The sequence below is a fragment of the Dipodomys merriami genome, unplaced genomic scaffold (assembly GCF_024711535.1).
Source record: "Dipodomys merriami isolate MVZ:Mamm:240054 unplaced genomic scaffold, mDipMer1.0.p SCAF_155, whole genome shotgun sequence".
NCBI lineage: Eukaryota > Metazoa > Chordata > Mammalia > Rodentia > Heteromyidae > Dipodomys > Dipodomys merriami.
In genome coordinates, this window is record NW_027202882.1 from 1,657,670 (window position 1) to 1,666,062 (window position 8,393).

The following is an 8,393-nucleotide window of genomic DNA, read 5'->3' on the forward strand; positions in this document are numbered from 1 at the left end:
AAGGGAACACTGACTGGAACCCAACAGAAGGAATGGGAGTCCAAGGAAAGCATAACCAATCAACTAAGTGACTTGAGAATAAACACTGAACATTAAATTAAGGAAGTAAATAAGTTCATAGAAGATCTAAAACAAAGCTCTAACAAAGAATTGGAAGCCATCAAAGCCAACCAACTAGAAGGAAAAGAAATAAATAACAAAGTAGAAAGTCTTGACAGTAGGTTAGACCATGCCTAAGATCGAATCTAGGCGGTTGAAGACAGCCTAGATATTATAGAGAAAGAACATACAACCATTCAAGAAAAATCCAGGAAATACGATAGATCTATTCAACACACGGAAGACACCATCAGAAAGCCTAATCTGAGGATAATGGGTGTAGAGGAGCACCTAGAAACAGAAGTTAATTGTCTAGCAAATTTGTTTAACAGGATCCTAGCAGAGAACTTCCCAAACATGTAAAAAGATAGGCCTATTAAGATACAAGAAGCTTTTAGAAATACAAATAGACATGGCCAAAACAGGACATCCCACTCTCACAGTATAATCCTTGCAGGATCAACTCAGACCAAGGAAAAGATCCTTAAAGCTGTCAAGGAGAAAATATCAATCACCTATAAAGGGAAACCAATTAGAATCACCTCAGATTTCTCAGCAGAGACAATTCAAGCAGGAAGACCTTGGAATGATGTATGCCATGCCCTAATGACAAACAAATATCAACCAAGAATACTATACCCAGCTAAACTCTCATTCATAACCCAAGGTCAATGAAAAATTTAAACAATTTATCTCCACCAAACCAGCCCTACAAAATATTCTTAAAGATGTCCTACACGTAGAAAACCAACAAGACCACAATAAAGGCCAAGAAACTAAACCCAAACTGAGAATCCAAGAAGCATAGGAAGAACTCAGTTGCCTCAGCCCCCAAGAAGGTGGATAAAATGGCAGGAACTCCCTAATACCTCTCAGTCCTATCTCTCAACATTGATGAACTTAACTCTCCAATTAAGCTGAATAGACTGTCTAGTTCCATTAAAAAGCAAGATCCTTCCATCTGCTGCCTTCAGGATTCACGTCTTGCTCATAAAAACAAAAACATTTTCAATATGAAAGTCTGGAACAAAATCTACCAAGCAAACGGCCCCCATTATCAAGTGGGAGTTGCAATACTAATATCAGATAAAATACACTTCAAATTAAAACTAGTGAGAAGAAATAAAGAAGGTCACTACACACTAATTAAGGGATATATCCTTCTAAATATCTTTTCACCAAACAACGGCGCACCCAAATTTATCCAAGAAACACTACTTTCCCTCAAATCCCAAATAGATCCAAGGACATTAATTGTTGGGGACGTTAGCACACCACTTTCCCCACTAGATAGATCAACTCGGCAAAAACTCAAAAGAGAAACTGCGGACCTAAACAACTGCATAGGTAAATTAGATTTAACAGACACCTACCGAATATTTCAACCAGCAGCATCAGAATACATGGTTTTCTCAGCAGCACATGGAACATTTTCCAAAATAGACCACATTTTAGTCCACAAAGCAAACTTGTCCAAATCCAGATACATTGAATTTATACCTTGCTTTCTCTCAGAACACAAGGGAATAAAATTAGAACTCAACACTGAAAACCACCAAAGAGGGTCCTGTAACAACGCAAGGACCCAGAACAACACACTGCTGAATCACGATTGGTTCATGGAAGAGATTAGAAAGGAAATTCAAGTGTTCATGTTATTCAACAAAAATGAGCATACAAACTACCAGCTCCTCTGTGAAACAGCAATGGCAGTACTCAGAGGCAAGTTTATAGCTCTCAGTTCTTACATCAACAAATTGGAGAGATCTGAAACCAAAAATTTAATGAGACATCTGGGCCTCCTTGCAAAAGAGGAGTAAAATAAACCCCAATGCGGTAGATGAAAACAAATAATTAAAATTAAATCAGCATTAAATGAATTAGAATAAAAAAAAACACAGAAAGAATCAACACAACAAAGATTTCATTCTTTGAAAAAATCAAAGTGATTGACAGACACTTAGCAAATCTTATCAGAAAAAGAAGAGAACACACCCATAATATGTATTATAATTTAGGTCAGGTGGTAGGAAAGGAAGTGGAAAACAATACTATATCCAGTAAAGCTGACATTCCTATTACATCACTAAGGAAGTAGTGTTAAGACCTGCAGGACTCATAGGGTTGTTGCATGTGACATTACTATGTAAAACACCATTAACTATCATCTCAGACATCCATAACATTCTGCTTTCATTTTCAAGATCAAGAGCCGAATATCTATGACTTTTTATTAATTGGGTGTGTTTCATAGGAAGGAAGAAGGAGGATTTGGTAGTTGATGATGGAAAAAATATATGTATTATCTCCTTGTCCAAATTTTTTGCAGTTTTATTTATTTATTTTTCTTCTTTATATTATTTTTTATTGTGAAAATACTGTTCAGAGGGGTTACAATTACATGGGCAAAATAATGAGTACATTTCTTAGCAAGCATTGTAGCCTCCTCTTTTGATTCCCCTTCCCATCCTTTCCCATCCTCCCCCTGTCCCTCCACACAATCCTCCCCGCTACCCTCCCCCACCAAAGTTGTAAAGTTCATTTTTCGACATAACGTCTTGTATATCTCATTGTTACAATGGGTCCACCTGTATCTCTATTTAAACGAAGTTTTGCAGTTTGAAAAAGTGCTACTGATGAACTCACACTTACATCTAATTGACTTGCTGTCTGCACAAGATGCATATAAATGAAGATATTTATTCTGTTGGATAGTCACATATATTAACAAAATCTATTTCTGGAAAATAAAAGATACTAGGTAAGAAATTATAAAGTATTGTCTTTAAAATGGTTTATTTTCTTGGAGAACAAAAAGTAGTATTGAAATGATTAGTCCAGCTTTCTTCGAGATTTTATGCTGTCTCAGTATCAAAATGTTCTCTAATTCCTGTAACATCCAAGCATATAAAACATGATTTGAAGATCTCAGTAGTTTTAGAAACAAAGGTACATAATACCTTCCTTCCTGCAGAGACCTGTGAGCACAAGTATGATTGCTTGTATTATAGTTCTCTTTTTTTTCTCTTTATCTCAAGTGTTGCAAATCTTGGTATATTACTCTATGTGTTGCATCAGCTTCTGTAGGTGAGATTTACCTCTACCTGCAATGTCAAAATGGGTTATGTGAGTTATTTCAGCTTACAAAAGTGAACCAGAATTGGAGAAAGATTATTTCTAGGGGAAGATTTCTATCTCATTGTCTGTGTCTAAAAGCTAACTTGTGTTCCCTTAGCCATAAAAATAGCATATTTCAGAAGGAGTCTTCCTTCAATTTATATACTGGAAGAATATAGCATGTGAAATTGAAGCAAAACTCAAATACAGCCTCATACATATAACACAGGCAGAATTATGCTAATATTACAATGTGATATTAAGATGTTAGTTTCTTACCATCTTTGTATACCATTATGATAGTTGACTATAGCACACCAGAATTAAACAAATCCTAACCAAGAACTTAACAAATAGATAACATTTTCTGTAGGAAATTATTACAATATTTTATAAATAAGCATTGTCCATGTGATCACTTGTAGGGTTATCTTTTCTATAGATGGGTTTAATCACTCTAGAGCATTGTATCTAATATCCATTATCATTATCCAGACCTTGTGATTGTGACGAGGAAGAATAAAATATCTAGATTTCTTTTTCTCTTTCCCTCTTCTCCTATTTCTACTGTGAATTCTCATCCTTTCTCCAAATTCGATTAATAATGGAAGAATGACACATTGTGGATATCAAGCAAAAGGCTTCAAATCAAGAATTTCATTCTTTCAGAAACAGATGAAGTAAATCAGAGTGGCCCAAGGAAGAATAAAATCAGGATTCTTTCTCCTCTCTGGCTTTCACCTTAGAGTCTGAACATGACTGTAAATATCTAATAAACCATTTCCCTCAACTAATTTTTTAAAAATATATGTTTTTAAATAAGTGATAATTTAAAAATAAATAGTAATTTGGTGTTTGTTTTTGGGAGGCATGAAATAAGACTGCATTAACAATGTGTGAGTTGAGAGACTAATTTATATCAGAATCTTATATAATGAAAAATAGACAATTTTAAGATAAATAGCTTGTAGATACATTTTTAATGTGATATACCCACAAGGTCATCAATTTTTTTCCTTTCCTCTCCATGCTGATTCATCTTCAATAAACAGTTCATGTAATTCAAATGGCTGCCTTTCTTTCAAAAATAGATTAGACCCAAAAAAGTTAGGAAAAGAGAACCAGTATTGGGTGATGCATTCCTTAAAAATAGCAGTCAAATAAATAATAACCATAATTCCAAAATAATAACAATCAAATGCTCTTGAAAAGAGAAGATTGTATGCAGAATATATAAAATGTGATAGTTCCAGAACTGCTTCAGGCATTCATGATTTCTAGTACATGACAATGTTTTAATCAGGATTAATTGCTTTCAGGGACTAAATTTTTTCTAGTTATATTTCATTGAAGAAATATCTTGTTCAGGTTAATGAAAGGATAACAGGTTAGAATAGAAAGAATGCTACACACACATTGTACATAGCAAAATACCTTCACAGAATATCTGTCTTTCCCACATACCTAATCCTTCAAATGTAGATTTGTATTATAATATGTTTGTAAAATAATAACCTCTCATTACCTAAGGAGAACAAATTTGAATAATTATCATATGGGGAAAGTATACTCAAAGGTAGTTAAAAGTCCCAGGTGTAGTTCAAAAGGGACATGATTAGGTAAGAACCATCAGAAAGATATAAAGATGCCACATTAGAAGATAAAGGAAAAAATAACAACCCAGATTCTGAATTTCTGGGAAGCAGAACAGGAGATAAATGTCTTTTCCATTAGAATCATTTGAAAAATATTTTAGCTCTGTGGGTGTCTCTATTTTAATCTAGTGAGACTTCTTTTAGATTTCTGTCCTTTAGAACTGTAAAATGGTAAATACGGATTATTTAAGCCAAATAACTTGTAGAAATACTTTACAGCAGATTTGGTTTAGTAAATTAATTCAACTACAGCCTTTTCCTAATGAAACTACAGGGACACCATATTTCCTAGTTTCTGAGAATAAGAAAAAGTTGCCACCAGCTTAGTACACATGTATGATGTACATACTACTAAGGGCCTTGAATTAATGAAGTCTCGAAATACTAAATAATATCTAAATAAGAAGCTCCCTATCTTTATTTTCATATTTGAGGATCACTAAGTACCAATATTATGTAGAAGGCTAAGGTAAGAATATGGAAATGAAATCTGTTTGCTAATATTATAAAGATAATTTATGTCATGTTGAGTTAGAATTTCTAAAGTAATTAAAAAAGGTAAAACAGAAACAGAGAAATTAGAGAATCCACTAAAGTTATGGTCATCAAAGGATGGTATAGAATATTATAGGAACATTAGATGGTGAAAAAGAAGATAACAAAAATGAGTCCCCTGGAACAATGTGAAACAAAATCTACACCACAGATTGTCATATAGCTAGAAAATAGTTTCCACTATGCTGTCTTTGATATTTAAGGTTTGCTTACACAGCAACTTTCACCTCTTAGGAAATGACCTTTATTAATACTCAAGGCTTTGCGGCTTATAACCCAGAAACAAATAATGCTTCTAAATTTAAACAAGCATGATACTAAGTGTAACCTAGGCTATAGCTGATAAATAAGAATGATCTTCGGGAATAGTGAAACAGTCTTGAAATTTTTCATACCTTTCCTCTTCTCCAACATGAGAAGTTCTATTCAAGATATGTAAAACAGTAATAAAGGATTTTTATATTTTTTATTGTTCACTCCAAAGCAAATACACTTTCCTCTTTGCAAGCCTGACTTTGGAAGAGTCACACCCTCACGATTATTTTATAGACAAAATTTTACTGCTTTGGCTTAGGTGTTTTCCTGCCTTTGGGTGTTGGTCTCTATTATTTTGGCAACTCCATGGAAAAACAAGATAAATCCATTACGCTTATATTGAATTGTTCAAAGTCAAGATGTCTTCAAACACAGTTTTCTGTTATCTTCTTCATTGCTAATTAAAGTTTAATTATTGCTCTTTAAATGCAACAAAAACGTGATACTTTAATGTATATTCTCATTGAAACTGGTGATTAGAGGAGTATCTGTGATTGCTTTTTTAATTGTTTTCAAGTATTTTCTATGTTGCCTTTGTTGCGGTCTTCTATCAGGAACAGAGGGTTACCCAAAAAGATCTTCCTAAGATATAAGATGTTAGGCAGAAAAAACTAGATGTATAATTAAAGATTTTCATCTCTTAAGAGACTGCAAAGCTCAGAAGACATTTTGCTATTATTGACATGGTTAAATGACTTGAATGTTTTGGATCTTAAACTAAGTGAAATTCATGTAAAATGTTACAGTTTTTCCAAACAATGATTATAGCTTATACTTTTTTGCTCCAATGAGATGAAATCTCTGATAAGGTTGGAGGGTATATCGATTTTAGGGTATAAGGGTTAATGTTAAAAAGCAAAGTGAAATTCCTAAAACAGCACTGCCTAACACATATCATTTAATTATACTTACGGTATATAAGTATTTAAACATACAAATATGAATTGAGTGACAAATATGTGATTTACCAAATTCAATGACAACTAAATCCAGAAAAAAAGTCTCTATATTTATATAAACTAGTATATCTAGTGAGGATTTAAAATTTTTAGAATAGATATTTTAACATTTATGTCAAAATATTTATTTTAATTGTTTATTTTTAGTCAGTTGTGGGGCTTGAAATCTGGGCCTGGACACTGTCCCTCAGCTCTTTAGCTCAAGACTAGTGCTCTACCCCTTGAGCCACTGTCAGTTTTTTGGTGGCTCATTGGAGATAAGAGGGTCATCGACTTTCCTGCCTAGGCTGGCTTTGAACCATGATTCTAAGCTTTCAGCCTCCTTAGTAGCTAGAGTTACAAGCATGAGCTACTGGCTCCTAGATACATAATTATTTTTTACATATTTCTAAAGTATTGAGTGGTAATCCCATTTATTTATATATTGTGTAATGATAAACTCCATCATACCCATTAATTTCTGCATGTAACGTTTCTTTTTAGTGAGAATATACTAAAACGTATCTTCTGGGTGTGATGAAATATTTATTCTTAACTATAATAACTTTGTTTCTTGTGGTATACAATTAATATATTTACTTTTACTCAAAGAAGTCTGCTAATTTAAGTTAAATCAAACGTGATTTGTAAAGTGAAAGTAATTTATGGTTTCATTGATTGTTTTAAGAAAACAATTATGCCTTTTGCTTTCAATTATATTTCTGTGGGAATGTGTGACACTCATTGATTTAACTTTAAAATTAATAACAGTTATATTATATCAAGTTGATTCAAACTTGTATTTGAAAATTGTACACTTAATACAAGTATACTTCCACTTTCCTCTACCACATAATTAAAATAACAGTAAAGTAAAGATTGGTGTTAGCCATTCATGTGTATAATCCTAGAACTCAGGAGGCTGAGACCTGAATATTTTAGTTCAATGTCATTCCAAACAGATAAAATGTGAAAACTTATCTCCAATTATCCAGCAAGAAACATAAGGTGAGCATGTGACTCAAGGATAGAGTGTCATCAGCCATGAGCAAAAAATACAAGGGAGACCATTAAACATCTAGTTCAAGCCCTAAAAATGACATATACACACAACAACAACAAAATGTACTATGATTATCAATAATGAAGACAAAATAGTAAAAAAAGATCCTGAGAAATATGTAAACATCTGGAAGACAGAAATCATTTGACAGAATTTTGATTCATGAGAGGGAAAAGTCACAGCCTCATTAGTACAATCTCATTGTAGTCATTTGTGTTGAAACCCGGATACTGGGTAACATGTGAAAGAGTAGATTGGATTGCCTGACATAGGAGAAATTGCCTGTGACTATGTACCATCCCACTCGGCAATATTTAAAATAGTGCTTGTTAATTTAAATAAAACTTATTGTTAGAGACTGTTTGGTCCACACAGACTGAGGTCCTTATTTTGAGGCTTCAGACCAGTGCTTTTGTTTATAACCACTCCTGTTTTACCCATCTTCCCTTGTGCAGCTATACCTTACTTAGCTGGCACCAAGCCAAGTCTTTGAACTAGACACTCCTGCCTTAATGCCACCCTTTCTCCAGCTACAACTCATTTCACATACTATCTCTGTCTTAGCATTAGTTGTTTGCTGACTAATCCCCATCAGAAAACACTTATATTCATGTAAACCCACTATAAATAACCTAGTTAGAAAAGGGAGAA